This window comes from Taudactylus pleione, unplaced genomic scaffold, assembly GCF_031769625.1.
Source record: "Taudactylus pleione unplaced genomic scaffold, aTauple2 ptg000095l, whole genome shotgun sequence".
Lineage (NCBI taxonomy): Eukaryota > Metazoa > Chordata > Amphibia > Anura > Myobatrachidae > Taudactylus > Taudactylus pleione.
In genome coordinates this window covers 1,091,274-1,106,484 of record NW_028284497.1, presented here as the reverse complement: position 1 = coordinate 1,106,484, position 15,211 = coordinate 1,091,274, and positions in this window count along the sequence as shown.

The window sequence follows — 15,211 nt, the reverse complement described above, 5'->3', positions numbered from 1 at the left end:
TGCATACTCTCGCTGCTGTCGATGGTATGCAGTGTGCGCATGTGTATGCATCGCAGTGCACATGCGCATACCTTAGCGAAGTTCACAATGCATTCGCTCGCTGCACATAGACAGCCCAGCAGAGTGAGTGACAGGGGAAGCCGTTTGTAGGTGGTAACAGGGGCTGGCCATTAAAAACGGGGGAGTGGAGGTGCAAACGCAGGCGTGCCTGAGCATCTCAACGGCGTTTTAGCGGTGTGCATAATTATAAGACAGCATCATAGTACACGTCACCTGGCTTGTTTTTACACGGAAGTGCTCTCAGTGCTTATGGTAGGGCATGGTCAACCTCAAGCGCTGCAATAGCATCCGATGTACCGATGGTTGCACACACTTCCTCAGTCTTGCCTACCCTCCCATTTTGGCCGGGAGCCTCCCGATTTTCAGGTGCCGCTCCCGACACCCCAGAAAGGCAGGCAAGCCTCCCAGCATCCCCCCGTCCTCCCGACCAAACCCTGAATAAACTAAAAAACCCTGCCGTGGGTAGGGGGGATTTGGGGGGGTTGGTGAAAAAACGGCATTGTGAAGAGGGGACGGGGCCACGATGATGCGATCGCGCGGCTCTGCCGCCAATTTGCCGTCAGTGACCGGCCACGCCTCCCCAGATTCTCACCATAATAATTATGGTGAGAACCCGAATCCATCTACCATTCCCCTAGATTATTATTATTATTATTATTAAAAATGGGCAAAAGTTAATTAATACAAGACCCATTATTAGCATATAACTGTCCCATAAACTTGACAGCACAATGCATTAATATTTGCATATCTATACAACCACACACCCTGTACATTTAAAGCCTGGCGGTTTAGTAATACAAATCTGCTGTAGGCACTGGGCAGCTGCTGTCTGTGAGGCTACAAGTGTCAGCATGCTGGGAGTTTCATGCCATTTGCCAGTAGGCACCGACAGCAGGGGGTGATACTAACTCGCACTCCTCCCGGGCCATATGCATCCTCTGCATCGTCCTAATTGCCAGCGCCTGCTCCTGACAGCAGCCACATAGGTCTCCAACAGCCCCAAAACCCATCCAATGCCCATTGCTGCCATCAGTGCTGGACCGCACAGTAGAGAGAGATGGTATGCTCACAGTGGTCCCGCCTCTCACAGTGACGTCACACTGTAACCTGTCGGTAGGTGCGCTGCACACAGCATTATGACTGCACACAAAGGGCAGAATGCGGCCTGCTCACTGCAGCTCCGGTGGAGCACGGATGGGTTTAAGCTGGAAATTTTGTGCTACAGGGGTCAATCACCCTGATCACCCCACCCCCCCTGGATCCTCCACTGCCTATGGGTGCAGGGCAGGGCTTAAAGTGGTCTTAGAGAAGTGGTGGAACTCACCACCCCCCCTTGGTGCTTTTTCAATAAAGACACAGCATGCACCAAGGCGTACAGTGAAAAAAAGGGCGTGGTCTCAAGAGAAGGGATGTGGTCACACAATAGTATTTCCAATTGAAATTACGACACACAGTAGCACAATCTTAATTTACATTACACCACATAGTAGTGTCCCTTATTCATGTATGACACACAGCAGTGCCCCTTTTACACAATGCCCACATTTGTGCCCCATTACACAATGCCCACAGTAGTAGTGCCTCTTATACAATGCCCACAGCAGTAGTGCTCCTTACACATAATGCCCACTGTAGTGGTGCCCCTTATGCAGTGCCCCCAGTAGTGCTAGTGCCACTTATGCAGTGCCCACAGTAGTGGTAGTGCCTCTTATGCAGTGTCCTTAGTAGTGGTGCCACTTATGCAGTGCCCCCAGTAGTGGTAGGGCCCCTTATGCAGTGCCCACAGTGGTAGTGCCCCTTATGCAGAGCCCACAGTAGTGGTAGTGCCCCTTATACAATGCCCACAGTGGTAGTGCCCTCAGTAGTGGTAGTGCCCTTTATGCAGAGCCCATAGTAGTTGGGCCCCTTATGCAGAGCCCCCCTAATGCAGTGCCCAGGGGCATCTTAAGAGAGGAGGGGGCCTGTGTGCATATGCAGGACCCCGCAGAAGCAGTAGACTGTGCCCAGAGTCTACTGCCCATGCGCAGAATGCCGGAAAAATGGCCATGGCAGCCATTTTCCACTGTTCTGTGCAGCGCTAACGCGGGACCACGGGCAGGTGGGTTTTAGATAATATGAGTGCAGGGTGTGCGGGGCCCCCCTGGACCTATAGGCCCGTATGCCCCGCACACCTGGCACCCATTATAGATACGCCCCTGGCAGTGCCCCTATGCAATGCCCCCATTAGTAATCCTCCTATAATAGTGCCCCCAATAGTAATGCCAGCTTAGTAATGCCACCAGTAGTAATGCCCCTGAGTAATTCCCTCAATAGTAGTGCCCCCTGAGTAATGCTCCCAGTAGAAGTGCCCCCTGAGTAATGCCCCCAGTAGTAGTGCCTCCTGAATAATGCCCCCAGTAAGTGCCCCCTGAGTAATGCCCTTAGTAGTACTGCCCCCTGAGTAATGCCCCCAGTAGTAGTGCCCCCTCAGTAATGCCCCCTATAGTGAAGCCGCTTAATTTAAAAAAAACTAATACTTGCCTTAAGCCCCGCTCCCGTGTCCACTACCATCTGGTCTGCGTTGCTGCTCCTCTAACTATGGGAGAGACGTCATGACGTCTCTCCCACTGTGCACTGCGTGAGCCGACGTCTCTTCCATAGTGCACTGCGGAAGCCAGAGCTCAGCCGCTGGCGCTGCGGGGAGGGAGCCGGCATCCGGCAAATGGAGCCTCCCTGCGGCACCAGACTAAGGTGGGTCGGAGGAGACGGAACTGGTTCCGTCTCCAAGTAGAAGTGACGGAATGCAGTTCCGCCCCATTCCGGACCACTTTAACCCCTGGTACAGGTTATGCTGTTTAGGCACCCCTGTTTACTGTAGATGCATTTTAGGATTACTCAAATTAGACAACCTTATTTTACTTTTTCCGTAAACTTTGTGCTGCTTGCTAGTGTTTTTTAAGGGATGTAGTTACGTTGCAGACAGACAGGATGCGGGCTGTTGAAATCCTGACATCAAAATCCCGACCTGGGACTAAACATAGGCGCCTAAATCCCAACACCAGTTCATACATGCCTACTCTCCCAGGAGTCGCGGGAGGCTCAAGATTTTTTCGGGTAACCCCCCGCACCCCCGAAAGAGTGGTCATATCTCCCGCATCCCACCCACTTCCTAGTGAAGTGGGCAGGATGGGGAGATTTTAGGACAGATTTGCGGGTCCGTATGCAGGGGGCAGAGCTAAACGACGTGAATAGCTTCATTTACCTTTGCCCCTTCCTCGCGAACCCACGAATTGTGAGCTTTCCCGCAAAGGGGGATGGGGTCTAATGACAGCTATAGCCTGACCCCGCCCCACAAAGCAGAGATGACGGGCTGCTCCCTGAAAAGGTTCATTAAGTATGCACCAGTTTAGATACCAACGCCGGAATCCCGACAGCTGGCATCCCAAACGTAAGTATAGCGGGGGCGGGTTAGGTTTAGGCACCACAGGGGGGTTAGGGTTAGGCTCTGGCGGGAGGAGGTTAGGGTTAGGCTACTGACAGGGGGGGGTTAGGTTTAGGCACCACTGGGGGGGGTTAGGTTCAGGCACCAAGGGGGGAGGGTTAGATTTAGGCACTAACAAGGAGGGTTAGGGTGTCTGGTGTGGGGAGGGTTAGGGTGCAAGAAAGGGTAGTTAGGGTTAGAGGCAGAATGGCGGAGGGTTAGCATAGTTACGTACCTCTATCGGGATACTGAGCATCGGGATGCCGCTGTCGGTATTTTGACAGCTTGCATGCCGACTGCCGGTATTTCATACCCAACCCGTTTTTTAATTACCATAATGTTTGAAGGTTTTCATACTTGTATGTCAAGAAAAAAAAATGTATTCAGTTGTGTGACTTTTGAATGTTTAATTGAAGTATGTTATTTATTTGGCAACAGGTTGCATAGAATATATCGATATGATGTTGCATTAGAACTTCATAATAAAAAAACAGGGTAACATTGTTTAGAAAATTCCCATGCTCTTTATGCTCCTGGGCAAATATTTATCAATAGCAGTTGCTTCACTGACTTTTAATAATGGGTTGCTTTGTCAAACATAAATCTGGAAATATCACTATGCTATGTAAATTGCCTACTAGGACACAAATGATTACCTTTTCTTTTATACAAATTAAAGCTGCACTACCAATTATCCCTCCAGGCAACTCTGTTTTTTATGCAGCTGCTATTCTCCGCTCTCTGTGGTTAGTGTCTGGAGATGTATCAAAGCTTGGAGAGAGATAAAGTACCAACCAGTCAGTTCCTGTCATTTTACAGGCTGTGTCTGAAAAATGACAGAAGCTGATAGGTTGATACTTTATTTCTCTCCACTTCATTTCTGTCCAAGGCTCGATACATCTCTCCCTCAGGGGTATTCAATATGGGAGCGATAACATCGTTTTTGCGTTAATATCGCAATTATGACGTCATTATCGCAGGTTTTACTTTTACACCCTATTCAATTTCAAAGACTTATCGCAGTTTTGACAAGTCTTTGATAAAAAATGGTGATAAGTTTTCACCATTGAATAGGTGTCGAAAAAAAGTGCAGAACTGGGGTTTAGGGGTGCAGGCTTAAAAAAAATAGCCTGCACCCCTGAGAATGACATTTAAAAAAGAATTGTGTCAAAAAAAAGTTTTTAAAAAAATAGGGACACCCCAAAAAATGAACTTAAAAATTGGGGTGCAAAAAAAAAAATGGGGAAAAATTGTTAAACAATAGGGAAATAGGTTCAGGGCTATTCTGCAAGTATGCGGCAGGTGTTTTGAAGAATAGAATTGTAGCGGCAGGTGCACAAATGCAGAATTTTTTAAAAATTACTTTAGGGACAAATTTGATGGGACCACTTAAAAAAAAGAAAAAACTAACCTAAGTGCTCTTCTGCATCACTTCTTCAATGTCGGGAAAAAAAACACCTGCTGCGGCTATTTAAATCCCCGACTTTCAATTAAAGGCTAAAACGGGGGTACCCATAGTGTTCCCCCATGGTTTTACAACTTTACAATTATTTTAAGGAAAAATTCGTAACTTTACGCAAATCCAACTTCGGAGTTTCCCGTTTTCGTTAATTTTATATTGAATACGGGGATAAGCGGGAGAGCACACCATACTTTAACGCAGAAAAAAACTCTGATATGAAAAGTTAACTTTGACACTGAAGTTAACGTTTCATATTGAATACCCCTCCCTGTCTGAGAAGATGAGGTTGTGTGACACTGTGGAGAGGAGGTGTGAGTGGTTAACCAATGGGAGGACACAATCATGGTCCTCCTGCTGCTTTTCTGCAGCCATTTTAAATGTATTAGAAATGTTCCCCTTTTGGGCGGAAAGCGCAGCTTTAAGCAACTGAGAAAAATATTATCTTTTATTATATCAATTATTTAAATTTTTTCTTTATATTTCAATATATGTATTTAATCATGTCATTTATTGAGATAATACATTCTCCTGATTCCAGCAGGACCCTGATCATGGGCAGCATTACTATGCCTGCTACACAGAATGTAGCATATAGAGTTTGCCTATGCAAACCTTTCAAAGACATAAAGTGCAGAAGTTGCCCATAGCAACCAATCAGCTACTTAATGTCATTTTATAGACTGTACTAGATAAATAGATAAATGATAGCTAGAAGGTGAAAAGGGTGAATTATGATACTGCAAAGCTATAAGATAAATTTCCCTAAATTGTAAGGATCCCATATCATTTAGCAACTGTCCCCTTTTTAGAGCATATTCCTGTATCATGGGTGAAGCTAGGCTTCCTGTCACCCGTGGTAAAGACTCAGCTCTGTGCCGCCGCCCCACCACCACCACTTGTTGGCAGGGCTGTAATTACGGTGGTGCAACATGTGCCATGGCCAGGGCCGGCTCTAGGGGTGTTCGACCACTGTCCATAGAGGGCGCACCCCTCCCCAACATCCCGGTTTCAGCAGTACTGTCCCGCTGTTCCACCCGTGGGCCGAAGTGGCCCGTGGGTGGTGAATCGGGAGGTTGGGGACCCCAGAGTGTGAATGGATGCCGCGGGCATGCGTGCGGCATCCATTCACAGACGGGAGAAGGCTGGGGGGAGCCCAGCCAGTGACGGAGGGCTTGGATTCACCACCAGCCTAACGTTATTTGGAGGCGTGCCATGCGGGCACACCTCCAAATAACGTCACGTAGGGGTGTGGCATATGGTAATGAGGCCACACCCCCAATTTCGGATAGCAGGGCGCATCGTACCGGGCCGGAACAGAGTGCTCAGACCCCTGGAGCCGGCCCTGGCCACGGCACAGGGTACCACAGGACAGGGAGCGCTGTTTTGGCCTGTGTTTTTGTTTATGTTCATTCTCAATTGTAGCTTCCTCTTTTTTATCTCCTGGCCGCTCCTATCTTCTCCCTGGCCGACTCCCCCTCCATCTTGCCACCTCCCCAAGGTATTACAAGCACACCTCCAGTACCCTTGCCAGTGAGTTCATCTGCCGGCGTAGGGTACATATATGGATCTCCTTGCCGCTGATATGTGCCGCATATACACTACAAGTAGCGCTCTTTCTATAGCTTCAGTCGGTTATCTACACTGCCAGCTGCAGGCTTGTGCACGACTGTTATGGCTAAATCCTGCTGCAGGCGCAGCTTCACCAGTGGTCTCCTACATCTAGAGCTGGTGAGTTATACTGCATAATTATTGTGTATCATCACTGCAACCATTGGATTCACGCTGTATTTGGCAGTGATAATTGGATAACAGTGATACAACGGGATCGGTTCCCCTTCATCATCGTGTGGGACAAATCAGATTTGTCATGACCCTTTTTTCAGGCATGCGTTTTATATCCCTTTGAAAAAGGAGGGGGGGTTGCGCCAATGCTTTTTCTGGCCAAGGGCACCAAAAAGTCTAGTTATGGCTCTGCTATGTGGCCACCATATAATGTAGGGAACATCACAGTGGCCATACATAGAGCATTGCAGTGAGAACATTGACCACCATACAATACACAGAAGAAGAAGCACTGATGTTTCTACGAGAGTAAAGCTAGTACTACAGTTAGTAGTTGGGAGTAGAACAGCAAATGCTTATATACAGTAATAGGATATTAAGGTATCAAAACAGGTTATTAAACTTAAAGTTGGCAATGTGGGGTGGGAGAGGTAGTGAGATTTAATATATTGAAACCAGTCACATTAACAACAATATGCACAGCAACTTTTTTGCAGATTCGGTTTAACCACTTGCTTGGTGTGGTCACATTGTTTGCGACTACACCTGGCTGTGCGTTCCCTGACATGGTCACAAGCAATGCGACCAGTCAGAAACGCCACTTGGCTGCTGCGGGAAGATAATCTTCCAGCAGCCGCAAATGGCAGAGAGACCTCCAAGCCCCTCTGCATCCTTGCACCATACCCCAGTGTCTGCCATGCAGCCAATCACTGCTGATTGGGCAGCAGGGTAGCACCACCTATGCGGCAGCTGCAGAAAAGAGCAGCCACTGGGAAGTGTAAATGAAGCAGCCCTTAGCCCAGGGGTTCCCAACCACGGTCTAAGGCACACTAACAGTCCAGGTTTTAAGGATAGCCATAGTTGAGCACAGGTGTCTTAATTAGTACCTTAGTTATTTTGATTTAACCATCTGTGCTGAAGCATGGATATAACTAAAGCCTGGACTGTTAGTGTGCCTTGAGGACCGAGGTTGGGAAACACTGCCTTATATACTGTGTAATTTAAAATAAATGTATTTCACACCTAAACTATTATAGTGGACAATTCTCCTTTTTCTTTATGCACAGTTTACGTAAAGTGAGTAAAGGAGGTTGTTCATTGGACAGACAAAGTCCTGGTCGTACAGGGTACTATTAATTCACATGTAAGGTGTTTATGCAAAGTCACACTTATATACACTAAAGCCAGCCCCGGAGATTATCTTGTATTGTATATCCGTATTCGGAAGCTTACGTTTATCTCCTCGGCTGCTCTCTTTAGATGCTGTAGCGTCAACCATTTCTGATTTGACCCTAAGTTGTGCACAGATCACATGCACACTAAAGGTGCCTACACACAGAACAATGGCCCTGATTCAGAGCCGGACGCTCTGACCAGAGTGCTCGCTCTGAATCAGGGCCCACCTCCATTAAAATGGAGCGTCCTCCTGGACGCTCGTATAGCTGTGGGTCACCACCCACAGCATATACGAGCGTCCAACAAGATGGTCGCGATGGTCTTAACCATTGCGACCATCGGACTTGCGAGTGAAACCCTGTGGTCGGGTTTCTCAACCGCAAGCCCTGGAGTGATTTTGGCTCTATCAGAGCCAAAATCACTCCCACTGACATCACTAGTGATGTCAGTGGGGCCGGCTTCAGACGGTAGGCGTTCCCATGGGAACGCCTCCGTCTGGCAGGCACGCCCCCGGCACGCCCACCAAAGGGGGCGTGCTGTCAGTCACCACCGACAGCACGCCCCCTTTGGTGAGACACTCCGAGCGAAGGAAAGCCCTTCGCTCGCCGGGTCTCGCGCATGCGCACGACGGAGCTCCCTCTGTCGTGCGCATGCACAGTGGGGAACATCGACCCACTTGCGAGCGTACTGCCGCTCGCGAGTCGGTCTGAATGACCCCCAATGTGCTTAACAATGTGATATCACGAGCAATTTACCTTGAACTCTCCCCGCCACTCCAGGACATGATGTGCAGCAAAAGCTGCACCATGTAACACAAGATCTATCGTGCACGATCTAATGATTTGCATATCATTAGATCGTGCACGATTGCAGACAAATGCATGGACGGATCAGTGAGATCCGTCCGTGCATCTGTGTAAAAAAAAATGAATAGAAGTGTAGAATTTTTTTTAAAAGAATGGCATAGCCAGCCCTGGGTTTTGGAGACCCAGTACTGGTTGTGCTAAATATAGGGGACAAACTACATAGGTCTCCCCTGTATTTAGCACAACCAGCATCAGGCTTTTCAGAGCCAGTCCTGGTTGTCAAAATACAGGGGATAAAAAACATAGGGGTGCCCTGTGTTTAGCGCAACCAGTACTGGGATTTGAGCCGGTCCTGGTTATGGAAATATAGAGGACAAAAAGCATAGGGGTCCCCTGTATTATCCATAACCAGTACCAAACGCTTTCTAGCGGAAAGGCCAGTGGAACCCTTTCACCGGGTCTCCTGGCCAAAGCATTACCCCTGACCACTAGTCAGCCCAGGCTGGGGATCCCTGGGGAGTTGGGGACCCCCCAGTAAAGGGGTCCCCCTCTCCAGGACACCCCAGGCCTAGGCTGATAGCCCGGGGCTATCCCCGACACCCCTGGAGTGGTGGGTGCCAGTTTGATAGTGTAGTGTAGTGAAATATTGTCTTTTGAAGTAGAACTACAGGTCTCAGCAAGCCTCCCCCGCATGCTGGTACTTGGAGAACCAGAAGTACCAGCATGTGGGGCAGTACGGGCCCACTGGTACCTGTAGTTCCACTGCAAAAGAAATATTAAAAAAAGAAATTACAAACACACCGTGAAAGTTCAAGTTTTTTAAAACATACATGCACACTCACATGCATACTCACAATCACACTTCCTATCACTCATACTCACCTAGTATCAGTGGTGTAACTAGGATTTTCAAAGCCCAAGATGCCACACACATATATACGTAAAAGCAAATGTGCGCGTTGATGGCGTGTGGCAAAAAATGGGTGCGACAACATACCGGAAGGGGCATGGTCACTGAAAATAGGGTGTGCCAACATGACACACCACCCCTTTTTTCGTCACTCTGAGAACATTCCTTTCTATATGCACCTTACCTATGGTGGTTTCTCACAATGTGGAACCTCTGAAGAAATGTATCCTCCCTGGGAAGACGGCGTCTTCAGTTGGTATTCACTATTCATGTACTGTAGGTCACATCGTCCTGAAGATGCCTATTTGTGTAGGAATATTAACAAGGTCATCATCATACAATATCAGTTCAACCAGACTTATGCTCCCTGTGTAACTTCCTGTCCCTAGCGTCTCTCAGCCACACCATCATCTCCCCCCTGAATCTCCCAGCCACACCATCTCCCCCTTGCCTCTCTCAGCCACACCATCATCTCCCCCTGCATCGTCTCACAGCACACCATTACCTCCCAACTGCGTTGTCTCTCAGCACACCATCATCTCCCCCTCTGCGTTGTCCCTCAGTACACCATCACCTCCCAACTGCGTTTTCTCTCAGCACACCATCATCTCCCCCTCTGCGTTGTCCCTCAGCACACCATCACCTCTTTCCTTGAGCCTTCCGTCTAAGGTAACTTAAGGTTACTGTCGCGGTTCTCACCATTGAAGTCAATGGTGGGAATCGATCATTGGCTAAGAGGTGGAAGGCTCGCTTCTCTTAGCCAATGAGCGCTCAGCACCAGGATTTCTATAGTGAAATCCCGCCGCTGAGCCATAATTCGGGTAGTACTGTCCTAGAGGATGGTACTAATGTCTGCTGGTCCCGGTTGTTTTGATTTGCCAAGACCGGAATGAAGAGGATGTGATCTACATATAGGGATAGGGGAGTATGGACTTTATTTTACAGGTACACTTGGATTACTACTTGGAGAAGTGGACTTGAATGGCTTCAAGGATACTAGGTGTGTATGATTGATATGGAGTGTGAGCAGGGTCGGACTGGCCCACAGGGGTACAGGGGAAACCCCCGGTGAGCCCCACTGCCTGAGGGCCCACCCCCTCCTTAAGGGATCAGGGCGGTCATTCAGACCCGCTCGCGAGCGCAGGACGCTCGCAAGTGGGTCGATGTTCCCCCACTGCGCATTCGCACGACGGAGGGAGCTCCGTCGTGCGCATGCGCGAGACCCGGCGAGTGACGGGCTCTCCATCACTCCGGGTCTCGCAACAAAGGGGGCGTGCTGTCGATGTTAATTGACAGCACGCCCCCTTTGGTGGGCGTGCCGGGGGCTTGCCTGCCAGACGGAGGCGTTCCCATGGGAACGCCTACCGTCTGAAGCCTGCCCCACTGACATCACTAGTGATGTCAGTGGGAGTGATTTTGTCTCTGATAGAGCCAAAATCACTCCTGGGCTTGCGGCAGCACGTCGCAAGCCCGATGGTCAAGACCATCGCGACCATCATCATGGACGCTCGCATAAGCTGTGGGTGGTCACCCACAGCTATGCGAGCGGCCAGGAGGCCGCTCCATTTTCATGGAGGAGGGCCCTGATTCAGAGCGAGCGCTCTGGTCAGAGCGTTCGGCTCTAAATCAGGCCCCAGGTTCCAGACTGTGCACTTGAATTATACATTATACATATGTTACCTTATATTGCACAGGAGCATGGTGTATTTTCTAGAATGCATTGCTGTTATTAATCTGGTATATTATAGCATTTACTATGTATATATATATATATATATATATATATTTATTTATTTTTATTTATTTATTTTAAAGGGGTCCAGACCATGCACTCTCTAATGGTTAGCCACACCCCATCTGAAGGCTGGCCATACCCCTAAGTAGGGGCCCTTATCACTGTAAGTAGGGGCCCCTATCACTGCATTCCCCCGGTGGGCCCTTCATGCCCCAGGCAACACTGAGTGCGAGTATTAATGTAAGTGTGCATGTATGTGTTAGTAAACTTGTACTTTCACGGTGTGTGTTTACTGTGTTTATTTTAATATTTATTTTGCAGTGGAACTACAGGTACCAGCAAGCCTGTAATGCCCCACATGCTAGTACCTGTGGTTCTCCAATTACCGGCATGCGGGGGAGGCTTGCAGGGACCTTTAGTTCTACTGCAAAAGAAAATACTTTTATATCTTTCAATTACACTACACTATCAACCCGGCACCCACCACTTCAGGGGTGCCGGGGATAACCCCCGGGCTATCGGTCTAGGCCTGGGGTGCGCTGGAGATGGGGACCCCTTTATGGGGGGATCCCTAACTCCCCAGCCTGGGTAATGCTTTGGCTGGGGGGACCCGGTGAAAGGGTTCCCCTGGCTGTGGCATTACTCCCCCGCTAGAAAGAGTTTGGTGCTGGTTATGGATAATACAGGGGACCCCTACCCTTTTTGTCCCCTGTATTTCCATAACCAGAACCGGCTCAGAGCCCAGTGCTGGTGGCGCTAAATACAGGGAACCCTACATTTTTGTCCCCTGTATTTTGACAACCAGGGCTGGCTCTGAAAAGCCTGATGCTGGTTGTGCTAAATACAGGGGACCCCTACGTTGTTTGTCCCCTGTATTTAGCACAACCAGTGCTGGGTCTGCAAAGCACAGAGCTGGTTGTGCTTTAAGTAGGGGGGGGGGGGCACGCCCTTTTGTTTTATTTTTACACTTTTGTTCATTCTTTTTACACAGATGCACGGATGGATCTCACCGACCCATCCGTGCATCTGTGTCTTTTAATACAGGTGTTTGCCGCACGGCTCGCACTGATCCATGCGGGAATATGTGTCTTCATAAATGCATCACAGTTCCAAACAACATATCGTTCAGGCATACACACAACGATATGCCGCCGGATCGCAGACGAGATCTACAGATCTTTCCTGCAGCAGGAAAGATCTGACGAGACGATGAATGACTCACTAGTACGAGCATCGTTAGCGTGAGTGGACACTCACGATGTGCACTTATTATGCACGATCTGTCATTCCAGTGCGTCGAAAAAGGTCAGATTGTGCATAATATCTTACCGTGCGTGGGGGCCTTAAAAGCTGGTTGGGGGCCACCCGGCCACTACTCACTGAATCAAATTCTCGAGAGCTTACTGGTTGCAGTCGTGATCCCTTAACAAATAAAGAGAAAGAAGGATACAATTGCCCTATAATCAGACTGGATAAAGGCAAATTAGAGCCATCCAAAGGTTGCAGCAAATTAACAATTTTATTGATAAAGAGGACACAGTTGCCAATAATGCATCCAGTACAAACGGCAATAAAATTATCTCAGAAGATGATGTAAAATGTAGAAGGCATAGCTCAGAGGCTGGGATGTACTAAAGGAAAAATGCATTAAAACCCCCGAAAACTGTTTTTTTACCGCATTTCCATATGTACTAAGCCCCGGCCGCACTTTTATCGGTGCGTTACCCTATAGAACCCTAAGGGCTTCTTACCGCACCTCGCCCCTGACGCGTTGCCGCCGCCCAGCGCTGGCCCACACTCACCTGCTCTCCATGGTTGCCGGCCCGCGGTTCTCCGCCTCCTGCTCATCCTAATCTTCTGGGTGCAGGGAGGAGGAGGAGGAACCCGGGGCTTCCTGCACAGGTGACCAGCAGGAAGCTCCCAGGGCTCAGAGGGATGGAGACCCTGTCACCCGGCATCGGCTGCTTCGCAAAGGGCAGCTCTTATCGCAAGAACTGTCCTTTGCAATACTAATCGCATATGTTAGTACATATGCGATTAGTAAGGTTGTGGTGACTGGCGGAATGGTCACCGCAACCTTAGTACATCCCGGCCTGTGTCTTAAAAATAAAGGAATCAAACAGTGTAATAATACAAAGTTGTATCATAAATCCATTCTGTACCAAGGTAGATCTCTGAAGGATGGATATGAGACAATTCTTCATTTTCTCCTGGACCAGTTTCTGTGCCTTCCTCTGTTTTTTTGGAGGGTCTAAAGGAAAGGCAATAACAGAGGTACCATACCCTCCAACTATACCATTTTAGCGGTACAGTACCGTTTTTTAATAGTCTGTACCGGCAAACGGCCTGTACCCCTTTGTACCGAGTGGGTACAAACTCCCATTTTCTTTAGCAGCGCTGCTGGGACACAGGACTCCCGCAGTGCTGCTGAGTGACAGGCGGCTCCGTCCTCCGTGGTTCCCGGCAGTCTGCACTGACGCTGACATAATGACGTCATCACGCCAGCATACAGAAGGGCAAGGCAGTGTACCAACCAGTGCCAGCTGACTCCAGTGTACAGTACCGTGGACATACCCCTTTATGGCCACACCCCCTTTATCTGTGGCCACGCCCCTGTACCGTTTTAACTGAGAAATGTTGGAGGGTATAAGGTGCTATAACCAAAGTTCCATAGCAAAGACAACCAACAGCAATAGCAATAGAGGGCCTGATTCAGCAAGGAACGTAGTTGCGTATACGCACATAATCGGTCGATTAATTAGTACTGCGCGTGCATCGCAGTGCATGTGCAAGAAGTCCCAGTCAGAACTGTGGGCCTGATTCAGAGCCGGACGCTCTGAAAGAGCGCTCGCTTTGAATCAGGGCGTTTTTGTTTTTGTGCGGCCTCATGGCCGCTCGCATAGCTGTGGGTGACCACCCACAGCTATTGCGAGCGGCCAGGATGATAGTCGCGATGGTCAAGACCACCGCGACCATCGGGGCTTGCGACGAGACCCTTGTGGTAGGGTCTCGTGGCCGCAAGCCCAGAGAGCTTCCGATCAACATCGACAGCCGCCCCTTTTGTAGTGAACCACGGAGCGAGAGAATTTCTCTCTCACTCCGGGGCTTGCGCACGCGCAGTGCGGCAGCTGCGCGTGGGCAGAGCCCACCATCGACCTGCTTGCGAGCACTCAAGCGCTTGCGAGTGGGTCTGAATCAGGCCCTGTGTACGCAGACTCTTTACAGAGTGATTGACAGGAAGTGCCGTTTGTGGGTGGTAAAGGAGGGGGGGTGGTCGGGCGAACACAGGTGTGCCAGTGCGTCTCAACGCCATTGCAAGGGCGTGCATAAATTAGCCACTGTGATACCAGATGCAGCCTGAGGACTTATAGCGTTCACAGAAGCAAGCAATTCCTGAGTAGGGTCTGGGCTTCCTTACCTGTGCGCATGGGTCCGATGTTACTCAATGTTTTGCTATGTTTCCCATGTATATGGATGTGAGTAAGGGGAAGTGGGCGTCCTTATGTCAGGCTGCGTACGCAATGTGAATGGACACTTTTAAATAGCACCGCTGATATTAGCAACTGTGGTGCGTATACACAGAATTGCGTTCCTTGCTGAATCAGGCCCAGAGTGGGTAGGGAAGGGAGCTGTGACTACAGTAGAGGTGGAAATCCTATTCCCTAGAATAGAGTTTCCCAAACTCCACAATTACAGTCCAACTTTGCTGGAGCACAGGTAACTTAATCAGTACCTCAGTCAATTTGATTTAACCATCTTGACTCAAGCATGGATATCCTTAAAACCTGGACTGTTTTGGCAGAGTTTGGGAAACTCT